Here is a 27,046-nt window from a genome sequence, read left to right as displayed (position 1 = left end):
AAGACCATTTTAACTAGATCAAGCTAGTAATAAGTGATTCCATCTGTAATAAGCGTGATAAGTGTATTCCAATCTGTGTGGATTTGGCGTAGCGTGAGGCTGCAGAACAGTGCACGAGCCCCAGAGCACATCTAAGACATCCCTAGGGTGCGGAAACCTGGCTCAAGTACCCTCCCCTGCTACTCGGGTGAGACCTCAGTCAGCGCTTTGCGGGCTGTTGCCGAAAGGGCCAGTAGCTGTGGGATTTGTTTGGCTAAATAATTCTTCTGAACCTGGGTCAAGCCCATATAAGCCAACACTTGTATATGATCGAAGCTGATATCGATCAAAATAAATTACAGTTTGATGAGATCAGTGCGACAATGTAGACCTTAGCACTTGTGCAAAGGTCCAACGCACTTCAAGACGGGAAATTCGTATGGACCCTGATTGATGAGTTGTGGCGAAAGGCCTCTATCATTTCCTCAAGGATGTAGCCATGGGCCGATGAGGCAAGCCAATTGTCACAAACCATTCAAAGTAAGCTAAAAGCTCTTTAGAAAGCACAGAGAACCATGGGCCTTGCATTTGAAGGTCCAACACCGGATAGATCAGTTGAAGAAGTTCGCTAGGCCGCCACGTAAGGAACAACAAATATTCAAGCATTTAAGATAGAATTCAATGACCTAAAAACAAAGGTTGAGGCAACACTAGTGGAGTGACTCGGGATGTGTCATGACTTTGTGTTGGGGGCCTATTGTGATAGGGTCCCCTGGGTCAAACTTTGTTATGTTTTGTTAAATATTGTAAAGTCTCCACATTTTAAGGAGTGGAGCACAGGTAGTGCAGGTCGATAGGAATCAAAGGGGCTTTAGGAAGGTCAAATACCCTTAGTTTGTTAGAGTGAATGTGTTTTGAGACCTGCCCATTTTTCGTGGACCATGGTATTGTAATGAAAAACAATATAAAAGGAAGTCATAGAAGAGTCATAAGATAGCTAAGTAAGAATAGTGCATTATTTGGGTCTGATTTTATCTATTCTGTACTTGGGCAAAGGGGAAGGCTCCAATAGTTGTGTGCATGGATACCTTGGTAAGTTTGCAGTTGAGTGCGCGGGCCCCTGCAGTTGTGTGCACAGGGTTAGAAGAAGTTGTATTTGAAGATTTGAAGCATAATAAAAGGCTTATTTTGAAGAAATATCTGTGCATTTGTGTATTACTATTTTATCTTTGAATTTACTGTATTTATGATCTGTTGAATTCATTTAATCAGGAAAAGTACTTAATAGATTTGCGAAGACATAGATCTGTTTATTTATATGATGTTATGCATGTTTAGTGCAATCGGTGAAGGACATAAATCTGCTAACAGTTAATTATTGTAATTTCCAGGTTTCAAGGCTTAGGGTTCGCGAACGTCAAGATAAAGCCCTACGTTTGGAGAAAAAACATCACATAGTCCCCTGGATGTAGAAACATGGTTCTAGCATCCCCTAATACTGGCTCGGGTGAGGCTGCAGCCTGCACTACATGGGTTATTACCGAAAGGGCTGGTAGTGTAGGTTTTTGATGGTTAGCGCATCTAACTCTGAACCTGGGTCCAAGCCCCCTCAAGCCAATAGGAAGAGATACACCCTTGCGAGGATATGACCCTGATCACTCCCAATATAGAGGCCTAAGCTCTCAATTGTCAAGACATGGCAACACAAGATCTCAACTTCTCGAATATGGGGGATCACAAAATCTTTGAGAAAGGGTATTTGCCACATGCCCGCATTGCATAATAATTCAATGGAAATGGAATGGTGGATACCATTCCCTATTCTCACCTTAGGCCACATTCAATGTACCTAGGCAATGGATATCCAGTTGAGGACAAAGAAATTATGCCCTATGCACGACATGAATTTGGACATAATTGTGTGAGAGATTCATTCTTTCATATTCTCAGCGTTAAGAGTGGCTAGTTGTTGGAGGTATAGAGCAATATAGAGCCATAGGTGGCTTCAACAAAGAAGAGCAGACTACATAACTCTTATTGTTATACAGGATTTATGGCTGCGAACATAAATATCTCCCTTAGGTTTGGTGGCTAACCTAGAACAACAAAATGACAAAGGACCCAATATTTTCATTAAAGTAGATGAGGGGAAGAAACCTACCTGGAATCTGGTGCATGTTTCGCTCCTTTGTTGGCTTGAATTCTCCAATCCTAGCTCCAGCTACCAAAATTAGAGCCTGCAAAATGAGAAAACACAAGCCAAGAAAATAAGAGATCTATGTACAATCATCTATCTACTTCATTTAATAGATCAACATGGTATTAAAATATATGAAATAATGAAATTACATATAGGAAAACAAAGAACTATTTGTATTGGTATAAATGGAGTGAGTTACAACAATAAATATGTGTTGATCTTGTAGAAGAGCTCCTCCAAGTTGTTGACTTGTCCTTTCTTTGTCACAAAGTGCACCTCCAATCACCATAAATGCATGAAAGGATAAATCTCACAACAATAGCATAAGGGTAGAATCACTCTAAAAAATCCAACCCCTTGCATATGGAAGGTTCCAAACATACAGAGGAGTGAGATAAGTTGGGAGTTCTTATCCTTTTACCAATATTGGGATTGAGATCCACTCTTGATGAGAGGATGAGATCTAAGGATAAGGGATGGAAACTCCAAGGTAGAATATGATAGGATTCGAAAATTTTATCTGAGGTAAATGGTTACAACAGATCCTGCACGCTTCTGGAAATGGAGACTTGAAGATTTTCTATCTTTTTCCCGAATTTCTAGAACCAATGTAGGTGAAAAGGGGAGCAACCTGTAGGTGATCAACACAGGCCACAATGGAGAAACCTGTAGGTGAACACTATCTAGCAAGAGGTGAGGGTGTGTTGGTCCTAAAGCTCACTCAGATGATGTAGTTCAGGCATAAACTGTGGGTAATGGGAGATTAAGTCATATAGATTTGTGAAATGATGATGTAAAGGGGGAATAGGATGTGAATGATGCCACTAGGAGGTTGATTGATCAGATGTGACAAAATAGCCTATAACAGAGTGCCCCCTAATTCGCAAATTGAAAGATGATGACTGACACTGAAATGATTTACCTTGTCACAAGTCGGGATCAAGAAAAACCGATGATATTGTATTCTGTTACAATACATTTACATCATGACATCCTTTTATTGAGGGAGGCACACCCACACCGAGCACATAAGCTAACATTACATTTAAAATGATCAAAAGACAGGTCCACTGATGATTTATGGTGGACCCATTACTGGATGATTGTCAGTATGATCATAGCCATAATACATAGTGATCTCGGTATAATCCTGAAATCGCAACCCAGATGGCGGAAACTAGATCTAGGATCTTATATTTCATTCACACGACCAACCAATGTACGATTCTGACCATGTGAATCAATGAGCTAAAGTTGAACATGGTAGACACCATCTGATTATTGACCAATGATGTAAGTCATTAATGGACATGAGAGAAACCACCAATGATGTTAATGTCTCTAAAGGTACTCAAGTACAATCCATATGGTGTGAATAAATGAGTTGACATCGAACACCACACAGAACCTTTCAGTCGAAGGTTAATGATGTAAACCTATCACCGAGAGCTAGGAAACTTGTCATTGATGTATGCAAGCACCAAGGTACCGATGGGTGTTTCTAAGTCAAATTCCTAGATAATGTGCTGATGTTGATAGGAAGTGATCCATCGTAGGAGGGCCTTGATGTATCCCCCATCAATGACACGAAACAATTATGATGATTGACACAGAATGATGTTGATATGGGATGACATTAGGAAAGGAAAACATGGAATGAATGATTAAGAGTATTGTAACGGATATAAGTTAAATGACTTCTCTTGAACATAGCAGCGACACTAAATGAACTTGGCAGCATTGACCGAAAACCAAAATGGAGGTTCTGAGGTATGATGAACTGAAAGACAAGAACATTACCCAACCCAACAACCACAAAGATAAAGTGCAAGAGTGTCATGTTTAAGAGCGACTCATTGCCATTAAAAAATGGAGTACCTTGTTTCCCCAGTTTCCCCAACGACACTGGTTAATACCTATTTATTTTTCTGAAAAGCTTGAGGAGGATAACATATGCTTGATCTATAAGTCCATCCTTCAGATGAATCCCTCCGAGTATATTTAATTACCCTTGAGAAGGAGTGGTTCAACCCCATTATGATCGACACCTCCATTGTTGTTTGATGTTTTAACGAGTCCAACGAGGGTAAAACTAGACTTCTTTTTCATGTTTAGAGAGTTTGAAAAAGAGGTGAAAATGAAAAATCCAGATGTCCCTTCTCGTATGTATTCCCTTAGGTCTAAAAAGGTAGAAAACAATACCCAAGATAACCTCTTACCCATGTTCGACTAAGGTATTCCTTTTTCGTAGCTAGTCTATCTCAGTCCAGAAAAGGGTTAAAATTATACTGAGTAGACATCTTTTCATTTAGTTTTACAAGTTTGAAAAGACAAGTGCTTGACAATATTTTCATGTTTTAGGAGTCTGAAAAGAGCTGAAAGAGGAATCCGAGGGTTCCTTTTTTGTAGGCTTAAAAATCTTGAAAAAGAGATAAAAGTGTACTCTTTGTTCAAAATAACCTATTTAAACCACAAAAAAATCCTTTAATAGTTGTTGACCTGATCAAAACAAAAGAGAAAGGATTAAACATACATGTTTCTTAGTAAAAATGAATCATCACTAGGTCAAAACATTAAATATGAATAAAATAATGAAAAATATGACCATAGATACTCAAAAATGACTGTTCATCTTTACCATTTCATATTTAACTTCAACAATGAGAGTTCTACGTACTTTTTCCCTTGACCTTCTATAGTTTATTGCAACCAATCCAGTGGATGCTTTCGATTACTACCACTTCCAAGTAGGAGCTAAATCCCTTATCTTTCTTTCAATGGTTCCATTTTATGATTTCAAGAAAAATTTCTAAGGTTTTGAGGGCCCTGAGGTTCCAAAATTACCCCTAAGACCAATGCAAGCCTAGAGGGTCGAAAAGTGTATCGCACCTAAGCAGTCATGCACTACACGTAAGGGTGCAATGCTCTAGTTTGCTCTTCTGGGGTGCATTGGGCACAAATATAAAGTTTTTTCAATAATTTTTCCTCAAAATTTATCAAGCTTTTTTCATGAAAATGATCCTAATGAATCTCTTGTTGATGTTTCATGGGTTCATTAGTGCAAAATGGCTTTCATATGGACAGAAAGAGAACATGAGGAAAAATATTTAAATGCAGCAAATGATGTTGCTACCATCCAGGCATTAAATAGCTATGGATTACTAAAATTATTTTGGCTTCATGGTATGAGGTAACAAATGGATTTGTTGAAATACCTTGCTTGTTCATGGGATGTTCAGGCATAAGCATTTAGTTTTGGGGAAAATATTCTAGAGATAAAGGTAGATGATGTCTACTTTCTGACAGGACTATCCATGAGCGGTGCCCCCATATCTCTCCTCAATGGGAAAAGTGGCGGGGAGACAGTGAAATATCATATTGCCACCTATTGTAGACCTCGAGGCCAACCAACAAAGGATGGAAATATCAGTATAAAATATATGACCTAGTTACCTTTAAGAATGATCCTATTCATTATCATAAGATTGGAAGGTAGCTCCACATTGCATGTGGCGAGTATATCATATATGCAATATGGATTAGAGTGCTTGGAGCCAACACTCTTCAACTGGAGCTAGGGAGTTGTGGTCAATATGAAAGAACAAACAACTAAAGAAAAAGATGGAAGAAAAAAAAACTTCGGATATAGTGTGATCTTAGTTTCCTTTGAACTAGAATAGGTTCCATTACTTTAGCCTCAACATATTATACTTGAGCTTATCGATCCGAGCGTGCCATGAATGAGGACGTGGATAGATCACATGTCCTGACATGTAAGGTTGTCAGTGATCAACTTCTCACCAGCCTTCTTTGAATGGATGCGTAGACAATTTATCATGATCAACACTTATGCTTATGTAGGCATGGATTTCCATGATGACCCTAAGCTCGTGCTTCCTAAGGGTGAGGAATGGAGTGCTTCATAAGAAATTTAGACCTTTTAATTTTTGAAAGTTTTACAAAAAAATTGTGTGTCTTTTTATGTTTCCAAGACAAAACTATGGATGTTTCATGCAGATGTGGGACCAGTTCTACTTATTGGTGCTTCATATCTCTGTCATGTAGAGGAATGACAAAAGGAGGAGGTAGTAGAACAAGCACGGGTCATTGTGGTAGGATGGGATATTCTATGGGATCCAGATGTAGCAGAGGTCCTATCAAAGGTAGAGCACCACATGGAAGGGTTAACACATGGAATGGATGATACCACGGTTAACCAACTTCCACTACGACTTTAGCAATACACCATAGGGTTGCCAAGTCATATCAGTCGACTACTACGCAAGGTGGTTTGTGTGGTTTCATTCTATCATCAACACCTTTGATTTGTCTACTTATATCTTGAATGTATTTTTATATGGGCGATGCATGCCATATGTGTCTTGGGCACAAATTTTTGTAAAACCAAACTTATATATATAAAATTTTAGGTTTTTTGGGTTTCTACTGTATTTTCAATATGATGTGATGTGAATTGAAAATTAATTACATTCGTTTCAAATGTCTATCTAAAACATGATTAGCTAGGCCATCTGTCAATGTATTTAGATTTCTATCTAAATGTGTTAATATTGTATTAAGTCGAAATGTCTTTCTAGAAGGTGTACTCTTAAAACCATGCATAAGATGGTGGGACTTCTAATTGAATAGACACTAGCAAGTTGTAGTACTACGAGTTGTGAGTCAAGTCTGACAACTAAATGACAGATACCATGTGCAATAGCATCAGATAGTAGCTCGACCATTGTGCTATACTCAACAATGTTTTTGGTGGAGCCACCAATAAAAATCCCTTGCAGACTCACTAACTCACCATTTGGAGCAAAGATAAACCATGTTACAGAAGATAAGTTCTGAGTACTACAACTGGCACCATCAAAATAATCGATAAAAGTTTCAAGAGATACCGACATCTTCAAACCAAAAATAAAAGTGAACCAATAGAAACAATGTAAAACTTTGAAAAGACACACTACAAACACACTCAACACAACTATAGACACTATGTACATAGTGAAACCACACTTGAGATCAAGCATAGTATATTTTGAGGTACAACCCATTTCTAGACTGTGCTAGAGGAATACTATCAAAATCTACTATCTCGTAGGCCCCTTTTACAAGGACTCGCTTGAAAATGTATGGACCTAACCACATGGGTTGAAAATTCCCTGAATCTAATTTATCGGACTCCTGGTCATATAGAAGGACAAGGAATCCTTCCGAGAAGTCACAAGGTTTGACACTTTTGTCATAATGCACCTTCATACGTATTTTATGAGCTTCATTAGCTATAGTATCATCATGATGGATTTCATCTAAATGAGTCAGATGTAAAAGAAACTCCTCTTGTATGGAAGTGGTAGGAATAATTTTGATAGCTAGTTTCAATGATAGAATTTCACATTCAATTGGGAGGATAGCTTCGAGACCATATACCAACTAAAAGGGTGTAAATCCAATAGTCGTCCTGACTGAGGTTCAATATGCCCACAAAGTAGCGTAAATGAGAAAATGGAAGTCTGATTTGTGGACCCCTACCATGCATTGAAGCATTTTCTTAAGAACTTTGTTGATGGCCTCAACCTCTCCATTAGCCTGAGGATGGTAGGGAGTGGAACCTTCATGGGAAAGTCCCAACTTAGCAGTTAGTTCGGTCATCATATGATTTCGGAAATTTTTTTTGTGATCCATAACTATTTCTTATGGAACACCAAACCATGCGATGACGTGGTTGAAAAATAAGTATGCATCTATTTTGTAGTGTTATTGAATGTAGGCATCGCCTCGACCCATTTAGTAAAGTAGTTAACAATGACAATAATATAACCATGCCCCCCAGCCGAGTGAGGGTTAAATGTCATGAAGTTGATACCCGATTTTGCAAAGGGACCAACAACGATAAAGGGATGCAATGGAGTGAGCAGAGCACGTACCTTACGATCATATATCTGGCATGCATGAAACTTCTAGACAGCGACGATCTAGTCTCAAAATATGGTAGGCCATAAGTAACCAATATGTAAAATTTTCTAGGTGGTATCATAACCATATAAATGTTCACCACCTGCCCCCAAGTGGCATTCGTTTAGGAATTTCTCTACCTCTTCAAGTGTGGGGCACCTTCGGAAGATCATATCGATACCACGATAGTAAAGGGTGTCACGATATGATGTAATTTTGGACTTGGTAATGAATACATCACTGCTCCTAGCAAGAGGTATTAGACTAAAAATTATAGGTCTGGAGATAAATCAAGAAATGTCCATACCATTGGTTAGATTGTGAGATCAGAAATAATGACTAGTCGGGAATATAATCTTCAGATATAGATTTTGAATCAAGGGAAGGGAGATCGCACATTAGTTTTGCAAAAACTAGGGATTTTTTTGACTTGTATTTGATGAACTCCAAGTCAAATTATTGTAATATGACAATCCGTTTCGAGTACTTGCCCCCCAACAATTGATGTGACAAAATGTATGTCATAGGGTTGAAATTTAAAACGACCATAGTTTTTTGAAACAAGATGTAATGGCGAAATCTTTGGATGACTTTAACGGCCGCCAAAGCCACCATTTCTACGTGGGAATATAAAATTTCAATATCGTTAATATTCTGACTCAGATAGTAGATGGGGTGTTCATTCCATAAATCATCTTCTTGGACCAATACCATTGGTATAGTAGAAATGGAAGAAACAAGATACAAGAAGTAATCGTGCTGATAGTCAGGGGGATATAGAAGATATGCTTGAACTAATACATCTTTCAAAACATTGAACGATTTCTGAGTTGCATCATCCCAATGGAAGGGAATCCATTTTTTCAGAAAGTGAGTGAATATTTTGGTCAACTCAGCAAAAGTAGGGACGAATCTTCGTAAGAAGTTAGCTTTCCCTTGAATTCGTTGAAGTTGAACAATTGAAGGTGCAGGAAAATAAATAGTTTCTTGTACTTTCAATGGACCAATACAAACTTCTTTTTTCAATATAATGAAACCTAGGAGTCGACCATAACTGACACAAAACACACATTTCTGTGAGTTAAGTAGAATATTATAATGTTTATAATGAAGGAAAATAGTCTGAAGATGCATCAGGTGATCAGTCTGACGTTTGGAGTGAGAAGGGAGGTAGTCCAAATATGGTTAAACGATGTGTTTGTTATCAGGAAAAGTGTAATCCATGGCACATTGAAATGTGGCTCCAACATTCTTTGAAATGAACGTGAGTTTCCTATAGGAAAACGTTCCCCAGTGAAAAATAAAAGCAGTTTTAGGTTGGTCCATTGGGAGAATGTTGATTTGATTATAGCCTGAAAATCCATCCATAAATGAATAAATTTCATAGGCAACACACTCATCAACAATCTGTTCAATAAACAAGGTGGGTTAATTTTCCTTCGGACATGCACAATTCACATCTTGATAATCGATGCACACTTGAATGGTGCCTTGTTTCTTCATGACAGGAACTACATTCAACACCTGATCAGTTAAAGGAATGGGGTAAATGAAACAATCGAAGAAGCTTTTCAACTTTAGCCTTAATACTAGTAGCCTTCCTGGGATGAACCAGACAGAGGCATTGTCAAACTAATTTGGCATCAGGATATGTCTTAATTCATGTACAACTATATTTAGGTTGATACTTGACATCTCCTCGTAGGTCAAGGAAAAGAAATCTCGGAACTCAAGAAAAAGGGATCAATAAGTCTCGATCTCAGAGGGAGAACAAGATGCTCCAATGTGTATATTTTTTACAACACCTGGATTTATGGAAATATCAAGAGGTATTGTCTCCTCTATATTTGTAAGGTTCTTTTCTGAATCGACCTCATGAATAGACACAAAATTCATAGAATATCAACAGAATTGGGCGAGTATATGTTACTGAGACTATCCTCAATGGAATCAGGTAAGGAGGTACAATGGTGATGCTCATCCCATGACACTTCATCTAATATCATGATTCTTTCGTCAATAGGGAATATACATGAGAAAGGATTTGAAGACATACCATAGTCTAGTGATTTGTTTACTCATTTCAACTAATCAAAGGAAGAAACGACACAAGCTGAATAAATGGATCTGTAATCTAGCTCAATGGGGCTTAGCGGCATTCAGTCGCCAAAACTTTGGATGTCAGTTTCATCTGGTGCAATCCATGAATTTTCCAGGATAGTAGAAGACAATATCCTGTTGATATAGGCTATCGAAGATGAGTTGTTGGGAAGGAGAGGAGGGAGTGAAATGGTCCCCATATGAGAAGAATCCTTCAACAATATAACTCCAACATGTTGATATGACTCTAGAGTTTCTCCTAGAATAGGCACACTTCTAGTAACATGTGAATCAAAGGCGAAAAAGGTGAGTTGGTCTATGGCTACAATCTCGCCTTTATGAGGAAAGGTAATGATACAGAAGTAAGTCAATACTAAAGAATCCATGACATAAACCCACATACGTACTAATAGAAGACTGTAATAGAAAGGCCCATCAATAACTTCGACTTCTATGGACAGAGATTTTCCCCCTAATTCAACTTGCAGGGAGTTGAAAATCCCACAAGGTTTGTATGTTCTCCTGTCAAAGGCTTTCAATGTAGTACGTTACTGACTCAGTTGAGAAGAACCAATCTCCTTCCAGCAAGAAATTGACATAATGCAAGTTGAGGCTCCTTCATCCACGCTAGAACAATGAATATTCTTACCATGGACGATGAATTGGATTATAAAATCTAATTGAGGTGGAAGTTGAGTGGTATAATTTTCATTACAGAAAACAACAAGGTTGGAATCCAATGGATCTAGACATCTGATAGATGAAAGCAAATACTTCTTTTGTGTGGGGTAGTTCTACAACACCTCAAGAGTCAACATAGCTGATGGAGAATGAGCTAAGTCTTCAACTACATTATAATTCTGATTGTCTCTTGCACGAGGGTTGAAAGTTGACTTATGAATAACGCCCTTCGGAGGTTTAATAGTTAATTTGGTGGGAATTGATGGGGGAGTGGGATCTAAAAAGGATGGTGTCAAATTGGTGGATTGATCAATAGCCTAACTTTTTGGTAGATTCAAATTACCATAATTCTTGTTCTGAGTAGCTACCAAAACATCAGATCTCGGTTTTGAAGAGGAAAGCATCAAAATCATGTTAGAGGAAGATGGGTTCTAAGAACCCATATGAGTCTCTTGATTAGGAAATGGGTTAGTCAACAATACAGGAGAATTGGAGGATTTAATAAATTGATTCACTTCGGCATGGTGAGGACAATCACTTGTAATGTGTTCCTCACTGAAAATCAAGTAAGGATATTGACGTTTCTGTTTCTCATTAGAAGACTGATTTGTTTGTTTATCCTACGGAGAGGGATCTTTCTTCTTCTTAACTTTTACTTTATTCTTGCTTCCAGGTTTCTATTGAGAGTTTCCTTTATCAGATGAAACGATATTTATCTTACAAGTAGAAGCCGTAGGAGGATGAGATTGAGGGTTTTGAGAATATGCGGGTGGAGCAATACCAGATGGTTTACTCACCATCTGCAAGCTCGTAGAACCAATAATGGCATAAAAAACATGAGATTATTTACTAGGAAGAGGAGGAACAATATTCTAAGGTATGAGAGCATTCGGTACCTTATCATAGAGTGTTCCGGATTGGCATAAACCAAATCCAAATATTTTGCATGAGAAATTAATTTCTCTTTAGTCACGACTCCACCTTTGGTCACATCTTGCGTTATGGGTTCCAATAGAGATTTGGTAAACCATTCCATGAGAAATTGATCGGGAACATAAGTTTTGATAAATCAGCAATGACACCTCCACTCATGAATGTGATTTGAAATGTGAGTGGAATCATATTGTTTGAAGTTGGTTAACAGTTTCGTTCCAGTTTCATATTTGAAGGGAAACTGGAAACACATGAGGAAGGTAGTGGCTAAGGTGCTGAAATCATGAAATGAAGCTTTCAGTAACTCAATATACCATTTAGCAATGGTACCCATAAGAGTGCTTTCGAAAATATGAAGTCGAATAGAATCATCGTTAAGGGAGTTTGATGAAAACCATAGAGGATACATCATCACATGCGTCAACGGGTCTTCTCTTGGATTCCCATGGAATTTAGGGATATCGGAAGGCAATTTAGTAGGAATAATCGATCACCAAGGAGAATGATGGGGTCATTGGTAAATTGAGTCAAATATGGAAACTTGAGAGTGGCCACAATAGGAAACTTTTGATTACAGTTCGGTGGAGGATGACTTGGGTATCAGGGAATAGCCTGGGGAACAAGTGCTTGCATTGTTGGATAAGGAGGGTCTTGGTAATAAGGAATATTACTAGAATAAGGAGGATTCTGAGAGCTAGAATATAGAAGACCTTGTTGACCAACCCTAGGATAACCATGAATTTGGTGGCCTTGAAAAGGCACTTAAGGAATACCCTGATAAGGTCTATACAGTTGCCCGATGGGAATTTGCATTGGCCCATGATAAAAATGGTTTGATTGATATTGTGTCATGTGATACACAGTCTATCCTACTGGAATTTTAGGAATACCTTATGCAAGTGATTGAGATTGTAAAGGATCTTGTAAAGGCTGAGTAAGTGGGACCTGAGAGGTACAAGATACTAAACAAAAGGGTTGAGATGCAAGTTGAGTCACATGAATTTGAGCTTGTTGAGGTACAGATTAAGGAATAAGAACTTGAGATGAATATGGAATAGGTTGGGAAACAAATAATGAACCCAACATCGAACCAAGATGAACGAGAAAAGTAGGTTGCAAAACACTAGCAACCATCCCAGCATAAGGAGGACTATACTAAGTTTGGTTACCAATTTGAGATATACTAACAACAGGTTCCCCCCTGCCAAAGGGGGAGGGCATGATGGAGGAAACTACCCCCCATGCAAATGGTACCCAACATAAGGATATTTAAGCTATTGAAGAGGACCTTTCCCACTAACATAGGGGCCATCCTATTATTTAACTACCAGTGTAGGATGAGGAGAAGGAGTAGGTTGACCAACACTCATAAGAGTAGTGACAGATGGAATTTCTGAAGTGGAAGACATGTTGGATGTCCATAAAATGAAAAACGCACCAGAGAATGTACCAGATAAGGAATGATAACCTGGTGGGACAAACGGGCCACCATACAGATGTGCCTCTGGTGATGTTGAAAACATGGCTGTCGAAGTGACATTTGATGTTTCAACCATAGTGGTACATGCAAGATAGGAAGCCATGTTAATTCCAGTGATGGTCAATAATCTTGATGTGGATTCCCGCGTGAAATTTGTGAGTAAGTCAAGAGAACCAGGTGAAGGATTTTTTATAGGAGGTGGAGGAGGAAGAAGAGGATGGGTTGGATAAAGGAAAAATCCATCCAAATGAGTAGAAGGATGAGGCCCTTCTTGTGGGATCTCCTTCATACTCACAAGTCTAAGTGGAAGCAGTTCATCGTTAGGGATGAGCTATATAGTAGGTGGATCTATCTAAGACAACAAAAGAGAGGATACAATAACTGAAGTAGCAAGTAAAGATTATTGAGGCTCCTCAGGTTCAATGACCCCAGGAAATAAAATTTCTTACTCATGAAGGTCAGATTGTATAACCTTAGGCAAAAAAGTTTCAAGTAATTAAGTATTGGTTGTGTCAGTTTCACCGACTATATTAGATGTAACCTTAGGTTTGGTACTCAAGGGGACAAGTGATTCTGGTTGATCAGATTTAGGGGGGAAGACCAGAAGTAGTTCTTGAGTTTCCCAATTCAGTATTTTGCATTATTTTATGCTTCTAACAATGACCAAGAGTAGCCTCTGGTGGAATAGGAGGCTTATTTTCCATTCCACGCGAATGACGAAGTGGGGGGATATTGTTGTTCCATGTTGGATAGTAAATTTTATTAACAAAAAAAGAAAAATAAAAGAGAGGGTAATCTAGGCATAAAGGTTACCAAGCAATCGTGAACTACAATATACACCTTGGAAAACCAAGAACTTAGCTTACGGCAACCAATCTCCTCGAATGTTGTGTTCGGTGTATCACAGTATATAAGGCAGAAGACTCAGTTATCTATGGATGGATAGAAACCTATAAGGAATTCCAAAAACATACATAATGGTACATGGGAGTGCAGTCCATAGTAGTGATGTCTAATGCATAACCATTCAATGAGAGTGACGAGCCTCATCATTGGGTAATTATATGGGCCTTAATTCACCTCTTAGCTTAGTCAAAACAAACTTTCTCATAACTTATTACATGTTTTTTATTATATTTCATTTATGAGGTGAGTTAGAGTTGGATATTATGCTTTGTGGTCTAATATGCATTAAATGCAGGATTAAAGGAGAAAATCAAGGAATTTTGGCAAAGACCAAGGTCAAAAATCGAATGGGACAAGGGAGAGGGATTGTAGGAGGTAAATCCTCCTCATTTACTACTCCTCCATTTGAATATTTCTCCATTCATCACATCATCTCGGAGTGCAAACAACCAGATCATGAGGACTAGAAGGTAACCGAGAAAGTGAGAGACAAAGCACCAGTTTATCTCGAGTTTGGGAGCCGAACCTCCCTAATTTTAAGGAATTCATTGGGGACTTTAGATGTATAAGTAGAGAGGCCTAGGACCTCAGTAGGATTCAGATTTTTCATTGTAAAACTCTAGTCTATTTTCGACCTGCAAAACTTGTGACAGTTCTATTGATGTAATTTGATGCTTTGGTAATAAGAATGAGTTTTGTTTTGAGACGCACTGAGTTAACTTAGAGGGAAGAAGCTCTTGGGTTATGGCCCAAACCTAGTAGCACAGGCTCCTCTTTACTGTACATGTATGTTTAGTGTAGATTCATAACTTCATTGTTAATCATCTTTTTAGATGCATTTCCATTACAAGTAGTGTAGATTAGATTGGTTGCTTAATAGTTTGCTTCCATTTGTGCCTTATTTCAAGTAGCAGGTTAGTAAGAAGAAAAAGGATCACCACAAGGTTGTTAGGAGGTGTCTCAGCCTCACTTCCTCCCTCTGGGACCATGACCTGAGGAAAGGACCCTCAAGCAGCCCCAAAAACACAAATTTCTAGTTCTTTTATGAGCTTTGGAGTTTGTTGTCTTTAATTTAGTATTTGGTTAATTTTGCAAGGTAGATTTCATTATCATATTTTTCATTTCTATTTCTGCAGTAGATCTCACTCATGCTTTCATTCCTTTCAGCAACTCTCTTCATGCATAGGATAGGCAGTTGATTTATTAATTCTACTTTTCTAATTTACGAAAATGTATCTTGTTGCATAGCTTTTCGGAAGACACACATTTTTCATGTAGAGCAGGTGCTTTAGGAGGAGACTAAGACTTCATAGCCAGCAACCACCTTCCACTTCATCCACCTTATCCATCCCTTGTTTTCACCATCACTTTTACTAGTTTTACATCATTTTTCATAGAAATTCTCCCAAGCACATTGAGCGAATCTAGTCATCTATTACCTTGGATATTGACTCCCGAGTGATCCTAGACCCTCTAACCCTCCATTCCACCCATCACACACCTTTCCTAAGCCTCCCATCACCTCCAACACCTCACATTTAGCTCTCAGTTGTATCTTGTAGGTTTCCTGTAATTCCTACAGGATCATCCTGTAGGTTTCTAGTACATCCTGTAGGTTTTCCTAAAACGGCTTGTTTTGAGGCCGAATTGATGGAAAACCTTTAGGAAGTCACCAAAAGCCTCATAGGGACCCTCCACACCATCCAACCACTTCATAAACCTTCTCGCCATCCTCAAACACCCTTAATCCACCTACCACATCCACAAGAACAATTAGTTTCATACTTGATTTTGCATAAAAAGACCAAAAAAAGAAAAAACAGATTTAGTCTAGTCCCTTTACTTGCACATTATTATTGTTTGATGCTTCTTACTTCTGCAACTTATATAGTAGCATTTTTTTTATGTTGATTTAACATTTCTTCCTAGCATAGCTTCTTAAATGGTTAATTAGGGTATGGTGTGGTTTAGCATTACATGTTGACCTCCTCCATTATTGCAGTAGAGTAACTCTCTTAGAGTAGATTTACCTTTCTTCCATCAAAGAATCAAGCTTCTTGTGACTCCATAGAAGTCTGGCTTGGAACCCCAATGGTCTCTTTCTAGTTGAACAGTGAAAACAGGTAGAACGACGACTTTTACTTGTGCATACAACACTGTCACCTCCAAGTTTGTATGAGGCCTGGGTTGATAAGTAAAGCTGGGATCCGAGGAGTTGCAACATCCTTGCTGCAATACTGGTGCTCATCACTTTGTGGCACCATTGTCTGGGAGTTTTCTGAGTAGAATGTGATTACTGCTTTCTTTTCTTCTATTTCTTGTCTTCAATATTCCACCATTAGTTTATTTTTGAGAAAATAATCTAGTTGTTTCCTTTCTTACATTTTGAATTTTCTGCTTTCCTTTCCATTTTGCAAGTAGTTTCCAAGTTTGAAAAGATACAGAACCAAACCAAAAATATTTCCTTTCATGCCTCGTAGGAATAGGGATAGCTTAGGGAATTTTTTTCCAAATACCCCCACTACATGCAACAGCCAACCTTCTCTTTTATTTGGTGGCTGTGAATAGGAGGAACCCTTAGGTGAGCAACATGGCATATTTGAAGAACCTACAGGGGCAGAAGAAGAAGAGGAACCCATTCGTATTGAACCAATGGCTAAAAATAGAAATGATAGAGGGAATAGAGAGAGATTTGAGGGTGCCTTCCCCATCAGGGAAACCAATGGGGACACTAAGATGAAAAATATAAGCCCCTCTACCCTACCTCATTTCCATCGCCTGACCACAGAGGACCCTGACACTTTCTTGTTTGAGTTTGTTGTTATATGTCAAACCTATGACTATATAGATGATGAGAAAAAGTTAAAGCTATTTCCATCTACCCTCAAGGATGCAGCAATGTCCTGGTTCATGGGTTTACCTGGAGATAGCATCACAACTTGGGCTCAGATGCAGCAGGCCTTTAATAACAAATATTGAGGCTACTGTGGGTCAAATGATACTAAAGAAGAAATTTTTAGGATGACCATAGGGAATGATGAATCCCTAGAGGATTATGAAGAAATATTCCAGATTAGTTACAAAAGGAACAAGTGCACACTTGACCCTGAGTCACTAAAGCTGGTCCTACTTAGGGGAGTAAGAGGAGATCTTCTGGATACCTTACATTTGTTAGCAGTAGGAGATATTTACCAATTACCCTATGAGGATATCAAGACAGTCTTTAGAAACCATTCTGGGGTAGCCAGGAAAAAGGTTAGGGGTAGTCAGCCTATGGTCAGTACATTATCTTCTAACTCATCCATCAAGGATGGAATTGGAAACATGCTAGAAGATTTCAAAAGTGAGATGTTGCAAACCCTTGCCTTGCAAATAGACACCATGAACATTAAGAGGAAGCAGGAGGAAGTAGAGAGAGCCTTGACAATTTTTTGTCCTAGATGCACCAGGAGACATCCTAGGGATGAATGTCCATTGAACTCTATTGAAATTTTCTTGGTCTGTGAAGAAAACCACTCCACAGACAAGTGGCCTTCTTTTCCCAGACTCAAAGTGGTATATCAAGGAGTTGAAGGGGTCACTGAGCAGCTTTGCTACATTAACCAAAGGAGACCTCATGGGCCTAGTGGTGAGCTCCAGTATTGTAGCAATAATGTTGCAACTCATGGGGCTCCCTAATTTACTTTTATCAACCCGGTAGTTCGTAACAAACTTGGAAGCGATGGTGTTGTATGCACGAGTACTAACTCTTACTGCAGGCTGTCACTTGATCAGCTAGCACAAGTTCACTAGGATATTTAGCCAACTTATATGAGTTCTCAAAAGTAGCTTTTAACTGTGATGAAAGAAGGCTGACTCTATAGAGGCTATTCTACTTTTAGAAAGAGAAGGAAAATTGAAAGGAAACACAAACCCTAGCAAACCCTAGTTCACCCACTAACCCTACTTTTGCAAGAAAAGAGATGGAAACCACTGAAATGGTGAATTTCATTTATTCAAGCTACTTCTGAATAGAAATGGGAAGAAATCATCTTTTTGTACTTTTGAGCATTTTTATTTGGAATTATTATGCTTGTGCTTTAACTAGTTGTGGTTCTGCAGAAGTTTGGTGGCGAAGGTAGATGGAGTTGGCTTATGAAGAAGGAGGAGAATATGTGGAGGGGACCTAAGAAGCCCCTAGTACCCTTTAAAATACTTCCATTGCGATTAGACTTTGAAAAATCGCTCACAGGGATTCCTACAGGAGGCTTCAAGGGATCTACAGGAGGTTCTACAGGAGGATCTATAGGAGGAAGCCGAAAGTGATTTTTGGAGGTTTGAAGGTGGAAAAATGATGGGAAAAGGGAAATGAAGGCTGCATGAAAGTGTTGGGGGATCTATAAACTATCAAGGAAGATCAGGAATGAAAGAGATGGTTGGATTTGTTCAAGGGGCAAGAAAGCAACTTTGTGGAGAAAACGTAGAAATTAGGGCAGATTGGCGAAATGTGGCGAAGGAGTGGGGAAATATAGGAGAGGTGAGTTGGTGCTGGTTGTTTTATGGAGGAGTGGTGAGCTGGAATGTTCTACAAGAGAGCTGCACACTTAGTTCTCAAAATTGACCAAAGAAAGAACCGAAAAACAAAGTTTTTCCTACCTTAACCTAGTTTTTTACCTAAAACTAGAAAAATGTTGAACAGTATCTTATCAACAGGAAAACATGTAAGAAAACCATAGTAAATAACCAAGAAACTATCTAAGCATGTGAATCTAAACTAATGTCAACTTCTCTAACTTGAAATATCACGTTAGCAGTTGCATTGGGAGAGAAAAAACTGTGCTTTTGGTGGCAACAGTAATGCCTTGACCTCAAATCATGGTCCCAAGGAGCGAGAAAGGGAATCAAGACCTGTTGTTGACCTTTTTGGATCTTTTTCTGTTATTGCAGCAAAATACTTAAGAAACTTGAAGCTAAATAATTATTCTAACCATCAAAAGCAACCTAATCTCATGAAGCAAAATGAACCTAAACAACAGAAATTATCTCATGCATGAAAGTGAAAGCATGTAAATACACAAAGGAGGTACTGGGAAACTTGGGTTGGGCCCTAACCCAAGAGCTTCAGCCCTTTAGAGAAGATTAGTGCTGGTTCAAAACTTGGTTCATCTTCATTTATCAAAAAAATAGCAATTACATCACAAAACTATTTTCAAAAAGAGCTCGAAAGTGATTTGAGTATAATGCTGCACAAAAGTGCGAAAATAGACTAAGAAAAATGGCTAACCTACTAAGGCTTGAATCCTTCTTATTTATACAAGTGGGGACTCCCAACAGTCCTCCTAAACTTAAGGAACTTGGCTGTCTAGAACTTAAGACAACAGTAGCTCTACTTGACTTGCTCGACTGCCCCTTTGAGTCATCAATGTGGGCCTTTGTACTCTGAGCTGCTAATGGAGAATTCGAGAAAGGGGTCATTAATGAAGGAGACACCCCCCCACAAGTCCTCATCTCTGTTTCGTCATGTTTGGCTACCATTTTTCTCATAAATTCCTGGTTCTTGTGCAAAAAATCTGCAATAAACACTCATTAGACTACATGGCAAAGTGACTATCCCCATTCACTCTATTGACATAAATATATTCAAAAACATGCACAAAAATATTGAGAATGGTGGATTAAATGAAAATAATAGGTAGAATGAACCCATATAGTTACCCATTTTTGGGGCTCATCATCACCCCCCAGCTAAATAGGTTGCTCATCCTCTGAGCAACTAATCTAGTTATTCATCTTTAATAGCTCTAACAGATTCCCTGACATCCCAAGCCTCTGATGTGATGTCTTCCTCTCTGTCATGGAAACCTTCTTTCCTGTCCACTTCCTCCCATTGTTTCTCTTCTTCCTCCTTAACTCCTTACAACAGTCCTAGCAGTGGTGGAGGATTGAATTTAAGACCAATCCAGTTGGCTTTCAAGTTTTTCGTTGATTGTTTATATAGGGGCACTCTCCTCATAGCTTCCCTCATTCTAGTTGGGAGTGATACTCCCTGATCCTTAGGCTATGTGATAATGTATTCCACCTCCTTATGCAGGCATGAAGGCAGTCATCGCCAAATAATCTTCCCATATCTTCAAAATGAGCAATAGCCTGTGCCTGCTTGTCAACATAGTCAGGAAGAACTTGAAGATTGTTTGCCAGGTGTTGGTGGGCATAAATGAGATCCAATGGTTCTGCTTGTTCTGCCCTTATCATCAGGGGCTCACTTAGCTCCTTTGCCATGATTTTCTAAATTTCCACTACCCTCTTTTCTTCGTGGTTCAACCAAGAATCCATAGCCATGAGTTGTAGGTCTCCCAATGTAGTATTTGGATCCTATAAATTCATGTTAGGAAGTGCCATGTTGTGAAGGTAAAATTCTCCTAGCTTGGCTTTATCCTTGGCTGAACTATTATCACATAAATGCATAAATTGGCCATAATCTTGAAATGGTGTTGTGCCCCTCTGGGCTAATGTGTTAATCTGTAATTGGAGCCATTGATCTTTGAGATATAGTGCATATGATCTAGCTGGCTGTCTACACTGTAAGGCTTCCATTGTCCAGCTGGCCATGCAGGCCATCTGGGCTTCCTTTTCCTGCAGCTATCTTTTCAAAATCAGCACTTCAGTTGCTGCCTGAGATTATTTTTCTTGCTGTTGTTTCTCTATTGTTTCACTATCTGCCTGTAGTCCTTCTTCTTGCTACTATTTCTCTACTGCTTCACTATCTGCCTGGGGTCCCTCTTTTTGTTGCTGTCCTTCCAAAATTGGCAGCTTATCTCCTCCTTGAGGTCCCCTTTCCTGTAGCTGCTTTTTCAACAGTTCATTTTCTTCCTATAGTTGAGCTCTTCTAATGCTCTCTGTGTGCCTTACCATGCCCAATTCTCTGCTTATCTCTCTCAACCTATTTTCCATGTGCCCTATATCTTTGACCCCTTTAGATTTGGCAATTTGCATCCAGGTGTGGGTCCTGACTCGTTCCTTTTCTAGTTCAAAGAAAAGAGGCACTGCGAATTTTTGTGGGATGATCTTCCCACCTTCTAGAAGATTGTAATAGGAGCCTAAATTAGGCTGAGGGCTTGGCTCAGGTATTTCTTTTGCCTTACCTTCCTCTTGAGACTGTTCTTCTACCTTCTTTTCCAATTTTTCAATTTCATGGAGCTTGGCTAGTGTCTCCTGTAGAGGGGTTTGTGCCTCCTGTAGGACTGCTTTAAAGTCCATCAATTTGATTCTCTCCTTCTAGTTGGAGGTCTTAGGACTCCCTCTCTCGTAGGTGATATAGGTTTTGGAGGGAGACTCCTTCCTTGTCACAGTAGGTGCATCCTCAATGGTAATGGGTTCTTTTGATGGTGGTTGTGGCTTGCCTACCTTAACTCTAGTGCTCCTGAGGGCTTTGAAATACATAGATGTCTGTCTTTTTCTTTTCCCCTTTTGCTTAGCTGGAGTGATCAATGCAACAAGGACTGTTGCTGCTTCCCTTTCTAGTGTCTCAGGAGACACTTCTTCTTGCTATTCTTTTTCTTCATCTTCTGCAGTTTTTCTTATGTCTCCTATTTCTGTTTTTGTTTCTATTGTCTCTGGTGGTGTTTTCTCCTTTTCTTGTTGAGTCTCTACCTTTCCTGTGGCAATATTTTTCTGAGCTTTCTTGGTCTTGTTCTTCTCAGCTTTTGTCCTCTTCCTCTTCTCTGCTTTTGATGTTTTTTTCTTTTCTGCCTTAGGTTCAACTGTCGTTTTGTCCGGTTTCTCTTCTTCTTTTTGTTTTTCCTCTTTTCCTTATTTTATTTGAATATTTTATGCTTCCTCATGAATTTCCTTTCCAAGTTCCTCTGTCTTCTTCTCCTCTTCACTGTCAGATGCGCTAAGGTCATTAGTAAGAGTTTTGATGTCATCTTCTCTGGACATGTTCTTGAAAATTTCCCATGCTATAGGGATGGTGTATGTGTGTAGGGCATCCTCTACCAACAATTTGATGAGCCCATGGTGGGCTAGTTGGTCTGGAACCCCTGCATTCAATTTGGTTCCACACTCTATCAAAGATTGGAGGAGAAAATATGGCAGGCTGAGTTTTTTAGCTGTAGGTAAGTCCATTCCATATCTTAGTTCATTCAATAATCTAAAGTGATAACCATAAACTATACTGAACCTTCCTTAACAAGAGATATACTTCATGATCTGGTAGCTGACCTCACCCCATGGATGAGGTAAACTTGTCCTTCTGACCCCATTTTTATCCTCTACAGTATGTTCACCAAGCTGAAAAAATGTCTTTTTAGTGACCTGTCCTAATGGTTTTTCTTCTTTGCTCCAGGGGAGCCCAAGTGGAATATCTATGACTTTGCTGATGAATTCTGGTGTAAGCTCTATGGTCAAACCCCTAAAACTGATTGTAGCATGGGTTTTTGAATGTGGTCTTAAGGACATTAAAAATTCCTCGGTCACCTCCTCATCATATCCATGAATTCTCTCAAAGAAAGACATTCAGTTTTCCCTGGTGAAGAGGGCCACCACTTCTAGGTGCTTATGCAATTTATTGGAGTTCAAAGGCTCCTTTCTCATAAAACCTCCTGGCATGGTGTTTAGTGACTTCTGAAAATGCTTAGGTGAGGAAGAAGGAAACAACTTTCAAAAGTGGAAACAGAGGAATAGCTGGTGTTTGTCTTTCTGAAAACAGAGAGGGAATTTCTCGTGTTCTTCTTATTTCACAACATCAGTTTGCAATTTTTCCCTCCCTTCACTGTTTTCAACCTAAATATACTTCTCAGCTCTTGGAGGAACTCAATATTTTGACAGAACAGAGAATATAAAACAATGTCTTTTTCAGAGTAAACAGACTTGCAACTTCATTTTTTTTCACAGGCTTGGTTTCTATGGTTGCATCCCTTTTTTTACAGGAGAATATGGGAAAAAATTATTTTTGAGTGCAGAGAAGAAAATGGAGAGACTGTATGGAATTCAGGCAAACACGGGCAAAATTTTGAGTTCTCTTTCCTTTTCTTTTCGACCCAATACTTTGCTTCTAATCCACCACCTTATATATATATATATATATATATATATATATATATATATATATATATATATATATATATATATAATATATATATATATATATATATATATATATATATATATATATATATATACATATATATATATATATATATATATATATATATATATCACATGTAGAGTGGGTTTCTGAGCCTACCTCTTTCCAAGCTCGAATTTGACAAAAAAGTTTGAATTTTCCTTTTGCAGAGCTGCTCTCTGGCCTTCTTGTAGAAAGCCTCCTATAGACAGTGTTCCTGCTCCTATAGAGCCCGATACATAGGAGGGTTTTGAAAACTGGCAGAGAACAACTGGTTCGCTATTCTGAAGGTGGTAGGTGAGTGCTGCAGTCGAGAACTCGTCGACTCAAATGAAAAAAAGGTGGTGGAGGCTTAGACTGCACTGTACTTAAGCTGATGGCATGATCTGCAGTGACGAGGTGAGGTGGCAGGATGGGTACGTTATCCCCATCCAGACCATTGGTCCTACTCCAGTGCCATTATGGTATTTCATGTCACCTGACCGCCATCACCTCCATTATTCCGTTATACACTGCCACCACTACCAGTTCTGAGCTTTTCTCTTCCTGAGTTGACAGGTCACACGTGCTGACTGCGTATCTGAACTGCTGTTTGAATGGGGCACAGCTTGTTTGAACTCAACAAGGGTGATTTGAACTAAACGAGGGTGGTTTGAATTGAACGAGGGTGGCCAGTTAGCTGGCCACCAATTTCATTTAATCGTGACCATCCCAAAAGTTCATGCAGTTCCTAAATAATATTCATTCAACAGAGGAACAGGTTTAGCCACTTACCTGTTAGTCGCTGCTGTGCTCTGCAATGCTCGGACTTAGCACTTCATTTTCTCATTGCTACTGCTGCTGGTGCTGTGCATGCTCTAAACTGGTGGCTTATGCTGGTGATTTTTCGATCAGGCTCTACTCCTTGCATGTTGCATACATCTTGTCCATGCCGACCCTGTATTTGGAGCTTGTTTTTTAAAGGGATCGGCTGCTACAGGAATCCTGATTTCCTGTAGCTGCTTCTCCCTCTGAAATTTCAGGGTGATGCCTGAGCAGGGGCTGAAGAGACTGCTGAAGAAAGTTCTTGAATGAAAGGAATAATAGCTGGAAGGAGTCAGGTAAGAATGTGTGAGGAATGCTGCTGTTTTATTTATTATTTTTTCAAAAATCAAAAGAAATAGAATTCTGTATTTTTTTTTTGTTGTGCAGGGAAGAAAAAGCGAGTGGAAGTGTGGGTTGTTAGAAAATTATATATTATGGAGCAATGGAACACATAAAATATCGCAGAAATATAAACACAATGTCACACGGAATCTGTCAAGGGTGCGGACACGACTGACCTTCCTAGAAGTCTAAGACATTCTAATGACAAACAAGACAAAATGGAGTGATCTTTCTCTAAATACACCTTTTACAACATGAAAACTACAAGTGTTTAGGCTTACCTTATTCCAAAACGCTGTTGTTGAAGTCCGTTCTTGACGATCCGGATGAGCTCCTCCTTCAAGTCAATTCCTGCAACCACAAACAATCAAACAATTACCAAGCACTTGCATTTCATATAATAAAACATATATTCAACATGCAGACCAAGGAACACATGAAATAACTCATTAACACAAGCTATTGAGAAAAATAAACCAGTTTGTATTAATAACGAAACAAAGAAACTCTTACAACCTGGCCTTGGTGTTGTGCAAGTTCCTCCCAGGGTCCATCAAGGGTTTTCCTCTATTTTGACAAAGCTCACCCTCTCCCAAGTAGAATCAAGTGAAGACAATCTCTCCTCACAAAGGCTCTAATGGAAGACCTAAATCCTGCAGCATTTACCCAAAGAAAATGTATAGCTCCAACCTCCTCTCCTTCTGGCTCAATGCCTTTATTTATAGTGCTGTAAAGAGGTTATTCAGGTCCACTATCAATGGGATCATCCCCCTCTATGGGTGGGATAGCTCCCTTATTGATGGGATATGTTCCCCCTTAATAGAGATACATGAACCAACTGGAGGCGCATCCATTTCATCAAACCGACCTCTAGAATGTTCTAGAAGTAACCACAAGTAACTTTTTCAAGATAAAACTCGCGCATTTTGCCTTTTACAGAGGGACGCACCTGTCCCTTAACATACAGAGCGTCCATGGACGCAGATTTTGTGAACATGGTCAGCGTCCCCGCAGGTAAGGCTAGAGAGAACCTGCGACCCCAGAGATAAACATAGTTTTTACAAGACTTTCTCTCTTCTTTGAGTTTGAGATGGATAACAGAGGCATGAGACTTGCCTAAGAGGGTAGCATGACTGTTGATTTGAGCCATACTAACTGTAAGTAGTCAAGGTGACATTTTTTAGTGTAACAGATTGCCCCCTAAAGTGCGAAGCCTGGAATAGAATAGGGTTTTGTAATTCTAGGAAGGGTGAAGCGCTTTATCATTTCAAGGATTGCCTTGTGGATGGCCTGGTTGGAACCTGCAATTTTCAACACAAAATACATGGATAAGATTATATCATCACTGAGGTAGGCATTCCCATACTCAGATTCAAAACTTTAACTAATGGACTAACTATTCTGATACAGGAATGATCTTGCAGTACATCATTTTTATAGACTTTTGTAGACACAGTATGGACGCAGCCATCTGTTTATGATTAGTCTACATAGATAATGAATACAAAACTCCTCGCAGCCTGGATGGTAGAAACTAGATCCAGGGTCTTCACTTCTACTTCCCGAATTGGTACGATTCTAGCCATGTGATTAAATGATTCGATGTCGAACATGGTAGAAACCACTTGATTACCAGTCAATGATGTAAACTGTTAACAAGCGTGAGAGAAACCACCAGTAATGTCAATGGTTCTCAAAGTACCAAGCACAACCCGTGAAATGTGAATAGATGTTTTGATGTCGAACACTTCACGGAATCCTTTGATCGAAAGTCAATGATGTAAACTGACGTCAAAGGCGAGAAACCTGCCATTGATGCATGCAGACTTCAAGGTACTGTCGATTCCTAAGTCATCTTTCTAGATAATGTGTCGATGTCGATAGAAAGCGACCCGTTGCAGGCAAGCCCACAACACGAAATCATTGTTCAAGTTGAAGAAATGTTGCTGTAAGGACTGACTCAGGGATGGTCAAATGGATGACAAGTATTTTGCAGATGAAAGTTTTGCTTGCAGACCTTTGAACACATAACGACACAACAGATGGTTTGGTGACGAATAACTCAAAGTTGATCCCTGAACCCGGTTAAAGATTTTCAAAGTGATTTGGTCAACTGTGAGGTAAAAGATTTCCCAACCCAGGTGAATGAAAAGTGTCGTGTTCAAGAGCGGTAATAAAGTTTCTTCTGAGGCAAAAGGTGACAAATAGGTTCATTCTTCTCTTTTTTCCCCACCATTTCTGGCAAGTACCTCTTTATTTTTAACAAGCTTGAGGAGGATAACATATGCTTGATTATAAGCTCATCCTTCGGACGAGTCCAACCTAGTTTAAATTCGAACCCTAGGAAGGAGTGGTTCGTTCCTGTTTGTAATTGAACAGGTCCTTTACTGTAAAAGTTTAACGAGCCCAGTATAGGAGAAACTCGGCATTTTTCATTTTTAGAGAGTCTGAAAAACTTAAGGAAACTCCACGTTGAACTTTTTCGTATATTTGTGTCCCTCAAGCCCGAAAAAGTATAAAATAATACCTGGGGGAACCGCTTGATCTTGCGACC

This window comes from Pinus tabuliformis, chromosome Q (assembly GCF_031772625.1).
Source record: "Pinus tabuliformis cultivar Carrire ecotype Pingquan chromosome Q, CPIR1, whole genome shotgun sequence".
Classification (NCBI taxonomy): Eukaryota; Viridiplantae; Streptophyta; class Pinopsida; order Pinales; family Pinaceae; genus Pinus; species Pinus tabuliformis.
The sequence above is the reverse complement of the archived record's forward strand: the minus strand, read 5'-3'. Positions refer to the sequence as shown.